We start from the raw sequence: 14,665 nt of genomic DNA, 5'->3' as shown, positions 1-14,665 counted from the left end.
CCTCCAGATGTTTTACTCATTTAAAAACAGTAAAAAAATCACTTGGAATTGTCTTATCTACATACAATATGAGAAATGCCAAAATTGAACTCTGTGCTTAATATCCTTAAAGCATCTCTTTTTTGTTGTTGTTATTGTTGAATGGCTTCTATTTGCCAGGTGATTTGAGATACAGTGAGAAGCAAAACAGACATGGTCCTTGCCCTTGTAGAGTTTATAGTCTAGCATCTTAGAAATGTATTTTAGTCATATCAATTGACATTTTATCATCTCTTCTAGTTCATTGACCTGTACTCATCATGTCATGCCTTTAGTAAAAGCCTGTCCACCCTTCAGTTACCAATACTGTTCAGTGTCTGTTAGTGTCTACCTGTTAGCAATTTATAATCTAGAACAGAAGGCAATGACTACCCTAATTTTTTGGCAGACATTATAAGATGGCTTACTCAACATTCATTCAACTGCTTTCTAGCTTGCTTTTCTGTACTTTAGAAGCTAGAAAATTAAAAACTACAAGTCTCCAGACTCCCATGTGGCAAGAGTGCTGGCATGAGATGAATGTGCTCTGCTGGTAAATGTTTAACAATGACTGGGGGAGGGGAAAGACCCTAATTTTGTAGCATTGGCCAGTTTTCATGGTGCGAGTGAATACTTTTGAGCTACCAAAGTGACTTCACAATGTGGAGTTAGTTGGAGGAGATGCTAACAATCACGTGCTGGCTTCAGCGTATCACTACATATGACCTAATTTCCAGCAACCAGATGCACACTTTCCAGATGTGGACATGAAAGTGAGCAACATGATGCCTCAATTGCACTCGGGTAGAAGGGATTTTCTGGCAAACACCATGTGGAGGTGTCTGGTTCTGGGTAGGTGGGGAGGAGTTCTGGTATCCCTTTTTAGAGTCATAGGTACTGACTGGCAGATGGTGCCGGGATGGGTTTGCGCTAGAATAGCCCTGTGATGTGAGATGAGTATTCCTGAGTTTCCTGGATATTGTTTCTAACATATATCCTGGTTGGTTCTTTGGTCCGCTCAGAGATCTGTAAGCTAAATACTACCCTTTAATTCCTTTGTGCTTAAACTAGCTGTCACAGTCAGCTACATCATTTGTGGGGTTCAGAGCAAAATGAAATATATCGGTCCCTTTGTTAAAAAAACAGGAAAAAAGTGCCATTATACAAGTATGTACTGAAATATAAAGCTTTTTCTGTTTTCTGTCATCTCTGACTTTTCATGATTTTTTATTTGCTTTTTAATGTTATTCTAAGAAAAAATTAGAATTTTTAAATTATTAGAATGAGTTTTATTCATTTTTATATTGTACAGTGTCATTTATAAATGCAAATATAAGAACATTTAACTCATGCATGGAATCAGCAACATTACACCATTCATATTTCATAGCTTGTGCATGCACATGTATTTCATGCTTATCAGAACAGTGTAATGTAATGCTGCACAAGACCAGCTTGACTGTTTCCGTTCCCATTCTTGATATGCACACATTGTACCAACCTGAGTAAAGAAGGACGGAAAGGAAAAGAAACTATGGATTACCCTATCTTTCCCCTTCCTTCTATGTCATCATTTGTAGTGTAAATTGTAGTACCAGGAAGTAACACTCACACGAAAGAAGGATATGATAGGGTTCTTTGGTTACTTGTGTTTCTTAGGATGCCATTGCCTTCTTTCTGCTCCTGAAGCAAATTCTGGTTCAGATGGAAAGCATAGCCTCTTGGAGCTGTCACCACCTCTATTAAATCAGTCACAGATGTAACGTATTTGCTTTGTACTCACCTTTGACTCCCTAAGTTCCTATGCATCATAGGTCCACCAGAATCCTGAGCTTATGAGGCATCATGAAGACTGTATGCAAACGGCTGGCAATGAAGAAAGGACACACACATTGCCTCCTCTGCTTGTGTGTATGATGCATTGTACTACTGGACTTCATTTATAAAACGGACTTTCAAGCATAAAAGTATTAAGATTTTCAAAATGGTGACTGCAGAGCATTAAACCAAGGGCCCTGTATGACTGCGCAGTTGGCATGCCCATGAAGTTGACCCCAGGTTCTGTGTTTCTCAGGGGGCTTCTGGTATTTTGGGTGAAACAGTTCTTGATTATGCAGGATATTTAACATCCCTGGCCCCTGGACACTACATGCCACTGTGACTGAAATGCCCCCCATGCATTTCTAAATGCCCCCAAAGAGGAGTTCCTACTCCCCACTGTACTCCTAGAGTGGACTCCACTGTCTGCAGCTAGGAACCATGATCATTACAGATCCAGAAAGACTATGTGCAGTTTTTGCTAGTGATTCTCAAGAAGAGCAAAATACATAGTTGAGTTTAAAAGATTTCAAATTTCTCATACCCAAGAGAGTAGAATTATGGTGACTTTTCCCCCATTGTCAGAAAAAATGATACCAGCTGCCTTGGTGATGAACAAATATTTGGGATGAAGTTTAAAGGTAATCAGTGGGTTTTATGTATCATATGCATATAAATGGTGGTTGACTCCAGAAAATGGCAATTTCTGGTAGTTGAGAAAAAGTGGAGAGAACCACAGAAATGCAAAGAGAACACTCTTACATTCATTATCTTCATCAATTGGCTGAAGGGGGGGGGGTTAAAAGCCCCAAAGGAAAAACTAACAAAGTTGTCATAAGAAACTAGGATACTCTTAATATATTAGATTTTGAGCTTAATTTTATTCTCTCTTTTTAAGTTTTATTTCTTGATTTAAAAATATTAACATCATTGGGCCGGCCGAGTGGCGCGTTGGTTAGGAGTTGGCTTGGGACGCCAGCTCTGAGCAGCAGGGCCCTGGTTCGGATCCCACATGAGGGCCAGTGATACTGCGCCCTCCACAGCTAAGATGGTGAACAACAGCTCGACTTGGAGCTGGGCTGCTGTGAGTCGCTGGTGATGGTGTAGGCTGCAGTGGACTAGCTGGCAGCGGGCAGGCGCTTTCGTGAGTTGCCGTGAGCCGCTGTAAGCGGCCGTCCAATGGCCAGTGAGTGACTGCCTGACCTGGGAAGAGTGAGATGATAATACCAACTTGGGCCAGTGAAGCGATGTCCTCCACAACTAGACTGAAGAACAAAAGGACAGCAACTTGCCGCAATTCTCCAATAAAAAAAAATTTAAAAATCTTAAAAAAGAAAAAATTAACATCATAGGATATTAGAGCTGAAAAAAAAAATCCCAAATTGTTTCCTTTATCACTATACTAATAGCCATGTAGAGATTAAAAGCTCTATAGGGGTGACTGATTAGCTCAGTTGGTTAGAGCATGGTGCTGATAACACCAAGGTTGCTGGTTTGATCCTCACATGGGCAAAAAGTCAACTATGCCATTGTAGTATGAAAACAATGTGTAACCAATGACCATGGCTTAAAAATTTTTTTAAAAAGCTCTATAGACCTGGCCTTGCCTTTGCTAACTCTGAACCTCAGTTTTCTGCTCTATAAAATGGGATAATACTATATTATCTTAGGTTCTAAGTCATTTCACGAAAAACCATTAAGTCATTTTTGCTGAAGAATACATTTGTTAAATAAACTCAAGATGACTATTTCCAAAAACAAGTATTTGGTAAAATATAACTTATTCTTTGGCAAATTAGCTTTTACCAAAATCAACTGTTTTCCATCCTTACCAGGCATAAGGATTAAATGACGTATTACCAAAAAAAAAAAAATTGCTTAGCAAATTGCTCAATAAATCTTAGTTATAACCTCGTAACATTCTGACTTCAAGTCTGGCCCATTCTCTCCTGAATAGTCCCATTCCTGTTCATATAATTAGTGTTCTTCGGGAGGCTTAACTATCTTTACATAGACATTGCAGTAGTCACTTGATTGGTCTCTTGGCTCATTCCCTTCCAAACTTATTTAACAAACTACTGCAAGGATGATCTTCCTACCACATAAATTTTAAATTATAATGTCTCATATCACCTTCTTTTCCATTTACCCTCTAGCACCACTAGAATACTTGTAGTTTCTTAAATATACCATTCTTTTGAGAAAAGCATCAAACCTCTATGCCTTTGCCTTTCTAACTGGAATATCTTCCCCTTCACGTCTCCTGTCAGAATTCTTATTCATCTTTCAAATGTTGGCTAAAATGCCACTTCCCTTGTAAAGGTTCCCCTGATTTCCCCAGGCGGATTTCATTGTCTTTTAGGCTTTCACTGCTTTTTGTACATGCTTCTGTTACAACTCTCAGATTGTAACAGTTGTTTGTTAGTTTGTTTGTCATTCTAATAGATTGTAATCTCCTTGAAGAAGGGGACCATGCCTCTTCATCTTTTATATACTTGCACCAATTATTGTGTCTAGAATGTCTTCAACATTTATTGAATTAAAAAATTAAAAGACATTACAATCCTTTCTATTGCCTTCCCACCACACCTCCATTTTGTGGATCAGGAAGCTGAGGCCCAAAGAAATGAAGCTCTATAGTGAGAACCTGTGCCTTCTAACTCCAGCCCTTTTACTTTTATTCCTGTGATGTAGAGAATCTTCTGAGCAGTGTCTGTATACTAGTCATATTTGTTGTAGGAAACAGCCTGTCTTGTCAGTGTCTTTCTGTTCATCTCGAATCTAGGGACTAGGCAGAAGGGCATAGTGATTTGGCAAGGTTCATATTTTCTTCCTTATTCAATTGTTTGTTTCCTAGTAAATTCAGTGAAATGCAAGGTAAATTATTCTTTGTGTCATTTCTTTACCTTTATAGATCTCCGTTTTCTTAACTACTGTAGGGTTGAATGTCTGATGCATTTAGACCAGTGGTCTTCAACCAGGGCAGTTTGGGCCCCGAGGGGACATTTGGTGAAATACCTGGAGACATTTGTAATTATCACATCTGAAGGAGTGCTACTGGTATCTAGTAGATAAGAGCCTAGGGGTGCAACTAAACATCTTACAATGCATAGGACGGCCCCCAAAGCAGAAAGAATGATCTGGTCCAAAGTGTCAATAGTGCCAAGGTTGAAAAACCCTGATCTAGTCTAAAGGAAATTTTTACCCAGCCCTTCATCCAGTGTCTTGCCTCTATGAAACCATGATGGAAGAGAAACTTCTCAGAAGGGACTGGAAGCCCTAAGTAAGTGGGACAAACTCTGGAAGTAATTGCTATCAACTCTACCCACTCTCAAAAGATTTCATGGGGTGGCTGGATGGCTCAGTTGGTTATAGCGCGCGCTCTTAACAACAAGGTTGCCGGTTCGACTCCCGCATGGGATGGTGGGCTGTGCCCCCCACAACTAGATTGAAAATGGTGACTGGACTTAGAACTAAGCTGTGCCCTCCACAACTAAGATTGAAGGACAACTTGACTTGGAGCTGATGGGTCCTGGGAAAAACACACTGTTCCCCAATAAAGTTAAAAAAAAAAAAGATTTCATGCAGGTTTCCCCAACTTATTCATAGCACTTGCCTGCGTATAAGATAGGCACATAAATATGTATTGCCTGAATGATTAATAAAATATTTTCTGGCCAAAAGAATGGAGTTTTATTTCTCTCTTTTTTAAGCTAAAGGAAAGTCAAATCAATCATTGTGGTGAGAGCTGAATTTCTCTCTGTTCTTATCTTTTTAACCAATTAGTCTTCTCAGTTACAGGGAGAAGGACAACTTTAAAAACAACTCTCAACTCTCCCACTTCCATAAATTAGCAGTAATAATTTTAAGGGAGAGAGAGCCCATAAATTAAAGATGATGTTTGAGGAACAAAAAAATGAAAGAAGTTTTCAGAATAGAGCAATATTAGAACTGAGGCTTGAGATTTCCAGGACCCTCATTTAAATTACTTATTTAGAATTGATATTGGAGCATTTCCCATAGATTATGGCTAGGAAGGAAGAAACCAAACACACACAGTAAGGTCAGATTAAGTTCCCAATTTAATCAAAGTATAAAATCTCAGAAACAAGGTGTCTGTATAGAGGAACATATCTCAGGGTAGTTTTCCCTGGCCCCAAAGTCCCCACTGCACTTTTTTTTTTTTAATTGGGGAATTGGGGGAAGGGGAACAGACAAGTTGCTGTCCTTTTGTTCTTCAGTCTAGTTGTAGAGGATGTCGCTTCACTGGCCCATGTTGGTATTATCATTGTGTTCTTCCTGGCTGAGGCAGTCTCCAGCCATTGGACGGCCATCCACGGCAGCACATGGCAGCTCATGCACGCCAACTGCCAGCCAGCCCCACTGCAGCCTATGTTGTTGCCACCAATTCACGGCAGCCAAGCTCCAGGTTGAGCTGTTGTTCACCATCTTAGCTGTGGAGGGCGCAGCGTCACTGGCCCTCATGTGGGATCCGAACTGGGGCCCTACTGCTCGGAGCTGGTTTCCCAAGCCAATTCTTAACCAATGCGCCACTCGGCCAGCCCCCCACTGCACTTTTATATTCACAGCTTAAATCACATTCCAGAAAAAGTTCCACTAATAATCTTTGCTATGGACAGTGAACCTGCCTGGGTTTTCATCCTCATTTTACATCCTCATTCCAGGTCCAGGAAAGACTATTCTCAGATGTACAGATACAGATCAACACTTATATTTCCTTACTTTCTCAATAAAATGTACTTTTTCAATCTTAAAGGTTTTAAATGCATAGCATAGAAAATATGGAAAACCATAAAGAAAATATGGGACACTCAGTCCCATCCAGGAGCAGTCATGATTAACATTTTAGTCCATTTTTTTTCCTAGAAATTTTTTCTAGAAATATAGTATACATAGTGAAAATAATGCCCTGATTTTGTTTTGTTTATATTATAGCACAAGTATTTCCTGTGAAAATTAAAATTCTTCATATACATTATTTTAATGGATGCAGAATATGCTATGCTGTGAGCATGCGATAGTTTACTGTTTTCCCATGGGCCAACAGTAAGATGTTTTGTATTTTATATCCCACTGAGAAGCTGCTCCATTTTGGATGCTACTCTTACCTTTTCAAAGAACTTTATTTGACAACATCAGTTCCCAGTACATGCCACGTGTCCTCTCTCAAAGAAGAGAGAATTGTATGTGATATTCTTTATGCCTGGTTTGCACTTACTTCCTCTAGCCACCTCTATTGGCCCAGTTAATTCACTCTTTAGATTTCAGGTCAAAGGTCACTTTCTAAAGGAAGCCTTCCTAAACTCTGTATTTGATCATGGTTCTCTGTTTCGTACCCTAATTATACTGTGTTCCTTTTTTCCGTAGCACTTGCCTCTGGTTGTAGTAATCCATTCATTTCTGTATTATTTGATTAATTTCTGTTTTTCCCCCCTTTGACTAGAATACTACAATCATTACCTGGATAAGCAGTGATTATAAGGCTGTTTATAATGCATTTTAAGGCCGATCAATGTAACCTCATTCATATCACGGACAAGATGGGTTAAAGCTTAAGACTGAAATACAATTACTCCAAAAATACTTATGTGCCAGGCATTACATGAGGTGCTGGGAATATGGAAGTGAAAACCACAGGCATTATATCAGTCTTCATGGTGCTTATAGTCTCATTTGGCAAACTTTTTCTGTAATGGGACAGATAAATATTTTTGGCTTTTCAGGCCATAGGGTCTCTCACAACTATTCAGTTTTGCTGATGACACACAAAAGGAATCATCAACAATCCATAAATGAAAGAGTGTGTCTGGGTTCCAATAAAACTTTATTTAAAAACCAGGCAGGGAGGTTGGATTTGACCCATGGTCTTTTGTTTACTGACCCCTGGTCTTGTGGACAAGACAGCCATTAAACAGATCATTTGAAGTGATGAATACTTCAAAAGAAAAGGACAGGGTACAATAAAGTCACATGGCAGAGCTGTCTAGGAAGAGGAATAAAGACTTTTTAAAAGAACTTGACGTTAAACTAAGATTTAAGGAAGAAGAGAGTTATCTGGATAAAAGTAGAGGCAGCAGGCTCAGTGAAGACCTAAAGCATGGAGAGAGCAAGACTAGAGGAGAAGTCAATCTCAAGCTTGGTAATTGACAGAATGGGAAATGAAATTGTGTAAGGATAAGGCGTGAAAAGAAAGACTCAGAGTATTGAAAAATTTTCAGAACCCAGTACTTCCGTAGAGGAAGAGATGGCAGCAGGAAAAGACTGAGAAGAAACACTCAGTGAGGTGCAGCAGTCCCAGGAAGTTTAAGACCTTACAGACACTCTAGCTCCTCTTCCACCTGGATGTATAGGATATGTACGTCGGGAGATATTATCCTAAAGGCGATGGGAACCTCAGAGAGCTGATAGACTTTCTGAAGGATGTGTGTGTGTGTGTGTGTGTGTGTGGCTGTGGGCCGAACACAGGGTGAAGGGGAGTCGTAGGGTAGAGAATGAAAAGGTAGTGAAGGCATCAGAAATAATAGAGATAGGAACACTTTGCTGTTATACAGTATATATGGTACAATTTTTTGATAAATCAATAGAAGGATAACAATATAAGATCAAAGAATCCAAGAAGGAAAGGGTTTCAGTAACAAGTTGGTTAATCGTTTTGCATGCTTAAAAGAGCTATTGATGAAAACTGGTTTCCGTGGCTGTCAGGGAAAGGATATAGGTAAGGGCTCATCCACTCTTTTTTGTTTTTGTTTTTTTTTAAGCTGAGCCATCCTGCCACCTGTTGGCAGCTCAGCGGCTGCTCAGCTCAGGCCGGGCATCGAACCACTGTTGCTCAGAGCGAGCTCTTAACCAACTGAGCCACTCTGCCGGCCCTAGGGCTCAGCCACTCTTGATGCCCCAGCACAGGATAAGCCTGACCTCTCATTCTTACCTCTAGGAAAAGCTGACCTGGTTCTTCCCCAAATATTTCAGTGAATAGGAATAGAGACCTTCCTGTGTCAGTACCTGCTCAAAATAAAAATATGAAAATATAAAACTTAAGATTTTTCATAGATTACAGTAATACCAGCTCAACTGTTAACCTCTTCTCTCAGTCATTTATATCAAATGTGTATTTTATTACTTAATTCTAAACTTTTTATGTTAGTGTTTTAACTTTTTATTAACTTCTTGTTGATATCTATAAACCCCTATGTGAGATACTATGGGTGATTCAGAAAATGTAAGATGGGGCTCAAGTATTATGTAATTGACCAATAAGTTATAAGCTTCTTGGCATTAGAATCACATTTGACATTTCCTTTTTTTCTTGCACAGTATCAGACATATGGTTGGTACTGCAGAAATACTTTTCCGCTGCCCTCTGCATTGCACCATTTGGTGACCAAATGGTGTCCATCTAGACACTTCTGTATGACTTGGACAAAACATTCTGCTGTCTGAGGCAGACAAGGACATTCTGAAGGTATCAGTAACAGTACTTTCAGCTTGTTGAAGGTGGAGGTTCTTTGTGTGAAGTTCAGCTTGTCAGTAACTAACATACCACCCAGTTCTTTCAAGATTATAGGAAAGCTTTGAATGTATACATATACATTCATATATATATATATATATATATATATATACACAGTTCATATATATATACACAGTTCATATATATATGAACTGTACCCAGTGGTCTCACCAGATGTTTTAAAATCAGAACTGGGGTAATGGAGTTGTAATTTATTTTGAAAACATTTATTTTCACAAATTTATGAGAGTGGGGAACAGAGATTTTTCTTGCCTGAGTCAGCAGGCAATTTCATTCTCCATTCAACTTTAGCAGAGAAGATCTAGTCTTAGGATGAAAATGTGAAGCTAAGGTTCTTGCCAAGTCTGAAAGGTGGTTCAATGATTAGTCTTAAGACTTAAGGGCAACATCACTCATTTTTCTTAAGCTGCTGCTTATTTTTGCAGTAGTATGAACTGTTTTTAGACTAGCAGCTCATAAGGAAGGGTAAACGTCCCCTTTCTGGAGCGTCCAGTCCCCTTTACTAAGCACATCCAAAGTCTTTCAGAACTTAATGTATTAAAGACTGTGACACTTGCCTTACAGTCTTCCTCTACCGTAACTCCTGCCCTCATCCTGAGTGAGTTCATCACCCAAGTCGACAGCCCACCTAACACCAGCCTCACAGTTCCTTGACATGCTTGTCTGCGGTGATCTTCAGCCACTTGCTTCTATTGTCACACCCCGGAACTTGTCATACACCCCATCTGTTTCACCTCTAACCTCGTAAACGCAGACCTCACATCCTCTGCCAGAACTTCCATTCTAGCTCTCTCACTCAGTTACTCACAACAATTCTCGGCTTCCGGACATCTCATTTCCAGTGCTCACTCTACTTCAGCCTCTCACCCTTCTCAGATTTCTCTGACTTGGGACCTTCAATCTACAGACTTTTCTTTTTTCTCCTTATCAGCCTTCTCCTGCCTTCACTTCCTTTGATCTCCCATTCTATTTTAAATTACTTTACCACTCTCTTGCCTGGAACCACATCTCCTTAATCCTGTTGACTTCCTGTCACTCACCTGGCAAAACACCAGTTCTAACTGGGTGCCCGCCCTCAGATGGCTGTGTGCACCCAGATAGAAGAAATAACACTGCTGTGTAGATTGGCATTTAACACTGCACATACAGGACCACCGACTTCAGCTAGATCACTCTCCACACTGTTGGGAAGGGAAGGTTGTCCTTATAATGGGTAGATCTCTGCCATCTGAACCTTGTATTACATGTGCCAAGGTAGAGTATTATAAATTCTGCTTTGTACACCCCAAATTAGTAATAAGCTGAATCATTCAATTATCATTACCCTCTCTGACTAACTTAGCTTTTGGGCTTACTTAACCAGTTTTATGTTATAGTTTTGTGTCTAGTTCATCCAATCAGGTAAATTTCTAATGTTTTTTAAATTAATACTTGATCAGTCAATAAGAACATGTCTCAAACATAAAAGAAAGAATTGGTAAGTGGAGGAAAAGGAATGAATTGGTAAGTGAAGGAAAATCACTCCTAGGGATATTTACCCTTTTCAGAGAGACTTTTATGAATCTAAGTGGTCTCTACCGTGTGTTTTCCCCAAAATAAGGCTGGGTCTTATATTAATTTTTGCTCCAACAATCTACATTTATTCATTTATTCATGCACAAAAATCTACATTTATTCAAATAGTCATGTCTGGCTGATGATCTTAACTGGGGCTTATGTTTAGGGTAGGGCTGATATTACAAGCATCCTGAAAAATCATGCCAGGGCTTATTTTCCAGTTAGGTTTTATTTTCAGGGATACACGGTAGTTATAACTCAGGGCCAGGAGCCTTAGGCTTAGCTCCCTGAGTCATTTCATTCTTGCCCTTCCCAGCTCCTACCTTACATCATTTCTGATCCCACAAATTTTCTAAAACTACATCCATCTAAAGTAGCCCCCAGCCCCACTAAAGTAGCAAGAAGAGCAGTGCTCCTTGGGTGGGGAAGACTGGTGGGCACTGTATGTACAGGGCATTTATTGAACGGCAGTGTAGCATACTGGTTAAGAGTTTAGGCTGTATGGCCCAGTTTCCCTACTTACCTGCTCTGTGACTTTGGACAAATTACTTTCTGTGCCTCAGTTTTCCCATCTGTAATACACAGATGGTAATACTGATACCTAGCTCACAGTGTTTTCAGGATTGAATTACCTATAGTAAATGAGTTAATACTTTAGAACTGGTAAGCACTCAGTAACTGTAAGCTATTATTCATAATTTAGAGGCAGCTTGTCTATTTCCTAAAATACATTTATTCATTAACAAGAAGAGAGTAATGATGAAAGCTAGGAGCTATTAAAATTTCATTGACTGGATGTAAAAAGTAGACTTTTAGAATTGCAAAAGACCCAAGAAATTATTTAGACCATTGGTTCTTAGCCAGTAATATGCATCAGAATCACTTATGAAGCTTTATAAAGCTATAGTTACTCAGGCCCTCCCTTCTCACATCTACCAAGTAAAAATGGCCACAGGCAATTCCAATGCAGTCTTCCTAGCAAGAATCGCTGAAATTTTATGTCTTTAGATTTTATGATGAGGAAATTGAGAGTTAGGATAAATGACTTGCCTAAGACCCCACAGAGTAAGTGTGATCCTGGTCACCTAGCTCCTTGCTAAGTGATCTTCCTATTTTTCTATGTTGCTTGCCAAATATATTCATTTTTAAAGACACTAATATGGTAGTTTATCCTCTCAGTAACATCAGGAAGAATAATATGGGCTTTAAAAGTGTACATTATTCGGCATTTAATTTAATTCAAAATAACAAAATTTATTTTACAATTCATACAGAGGGCTAGTGCACATTTACAAAAGGATTTAAAGTGAATTTTGCTGTGCTTTTCATGGGGACATTAGTCTTTGCCACGATGCTTGCTGCTAATTAGTTCAAGGAAACACTGTGTGTGGCAGAGAGCTATTCAGCCCAACCTCACAGACTGACAGGCAAACAAATGATTTTTAGGCAGGGTAGCTGTAGGAATTAAACTCTTTAGAGCTCTCAATAATAAAGTATGAATTTTTTATATTTAGGATTTTTTTGTTTTACATTTGTAACTTTAAAAAAAAAAACCTCTGTAAAAGATTCTTGGAATTTTTCCAGTCTATGAACAGTTAATTTAGAAAAATCAGTGTTTATTAGGTATAGTGTTCTTATTATAGCTTTACTGATTGGTAGATTAAAAGTCTAAAAAATATAGCAAAATAATGTCTGAGTTTTGGTATTTGGTATTAGGTAATATGATATAGCTCTTAAAATATTTTTTCTTTATCCATAATATAGAGGAATAAAAAATACATTAGAACTTTAATGTGAACTTGTGCAAATGCGTGAAACAAATTAAGGTGACGGCAGAAGCAAGAAAATGGAGCTCAGATTAAATCTACCACTCAAAGCAGGTCTATTTACATTTCACTATATTTGCTATTACAAATTTACTTCTATGTATATGTTTCTTTTCCAGAAATGATAAATGGCTGCCAACGCAACTTCTGATTCTTAGGCAACTCCGTTTTACCAACAAACGACTCATTTTGATTTGGTAAATGCTATGCACAAGCCCTAAAGAAGTCTACAGTCCCAGATCCATATCAGCCTATTATTAAACCGCTTCTACTGTGTCTTTGCCCGATTCCATCCATACCATTCACTTTGCACTTCATCTCAGGTTCAACTTTTGGATCTTTTTACTTGATGCTCGTGTTTGGCTTCCTAGCATTTGACTCTACTTAACCTGATCATCTTTGGTTTAGACTAACCTTCCAATTCCAAGCTGCCAAGATTTATACTCCTTAATTCCAGCAGTTCCGGAATTTGTGGCATAGCCACTGGCTGCTACCTCAAGGAGACCAGCCCCAAACACTAGCCCCACATGATAAACATCCATTTATTCATCTGTTCAATGGATTTTAGTCATCATTACTCTTTGTAAGGCACTAAACTTCTGGGGCATACAGAAGATTAAGTAGTGACAGAAATCTACAGGTTCTTAAAATCTAGTAGGACAAATAATACAAGTATACAATAATTTAAGATGGTATGGATTTAATGCTTATGAAGTATGTATATAAACAAGACATTAACAAAAGCTTCAAATAGAAAGATTCTTAACCAGGGAGTTATGGAGAATGGGGTACAAGGGAAAATGACCAGTGAGAACTTGGGATGGTGGGTCATGGATTTAAAAAGATTGAGAACATTGATGGGTGTTAATTAGACTTTGAATGTAGGGTAGGATAGACACCATGAAAGAAGACATTCCAAAAAGTGGAACCAAACCAGAGCAGAAAAAGTAAGTTGTGTTTACTTATTCATTTAGATTGGTTGACAGTATAAGTAGAAGAAAGCTTAGGAAAAATTGTTTGGAACCAGGTTATGGGAGGCTTTGAATACTGAGGAGTTGAACATTGGCAAGCATGTACTGGGGAGTGAGAAAGTTTTGAGCAGGGAATGATTTAGCAGTGGTATACAGTAAGGATTTGATGGGAAGGAGCTAGGCAGGCAGAGACTGCAGACCAGAAAATCAGGAGACTAATACAGTACAGGCATTCCTCGTTTCATTGTGTTTCGCTTTATTGTGCTTCACAGATGTTGCGTTTTTTACAAATTGAAGGCAGGACCCTCCACCAGCAAAAAGATTGATATTTGCTTTATTGCAATAATTTATTGTGGTGGTCTGGAACCAAACCCACAATATCTCTGAGATATGCCTATAATCTAAAATAGGGAGGGCCTGGAGATGAAACTTCATTTATTTTATTAAGTGAGCTAGGTGCTGGTGATAAAATGAGGACTAGGTCCTTGTCATGAGGGAATTTTCAGTCTAGTGAGACACTGATCTCTTAAAGGCTCCTAGAGGGGTCTTTATGCAAAATTTTGGGACCACTTCTGACCCTTGCCCGGTTACTAAGGAACTAGGTCCTCATTTAACAATGGGAAGTATTCTCTACCTTCTAAAACTACTTTTTCATTTTATGAGTCTGTTAAGGCAAAAGTAGCCCAACCACTTGTACATAAAGAAAAGCAATTTTTTACTTAAAACAAGATAGGACAGGAACACTACACCATACAAGGCAAAGAAGAAAATGATGTGTTTTAAAGAGATAACTGAAGATGGTGTGGAGAATGAATTCGAGGTTGGATTAGTGGCAAGACAACCAGTTAAGAGGCTATTTTAGTAATCCACCTGCTTGGTTATAAGGGCCTGAACTAGAACAGCATGAAAGAAGAGGAGTCCTT

Source organism: Hipposideros armiger, unplaced genomic scaffold, assembly GCF_001890085.2.
Source record: "Hipposideros armiger isolate ML-2016 unplaced genomic scaffold, ASM189008v1 scaffold_101, whole genome shotgun sequence".
Taxonomy (NCBI): domain Eukaryota; kingdom Metazoa; phylum Chordata; class Mammalia; order Chiroptera; family Hipposideridae; genus Hipposideros; species Hipposideros armiger.
The sequence above is the reverse complement of the archived record's forward strand: the minus strand, read 5'-3'. Positions refer to the sequence as shown.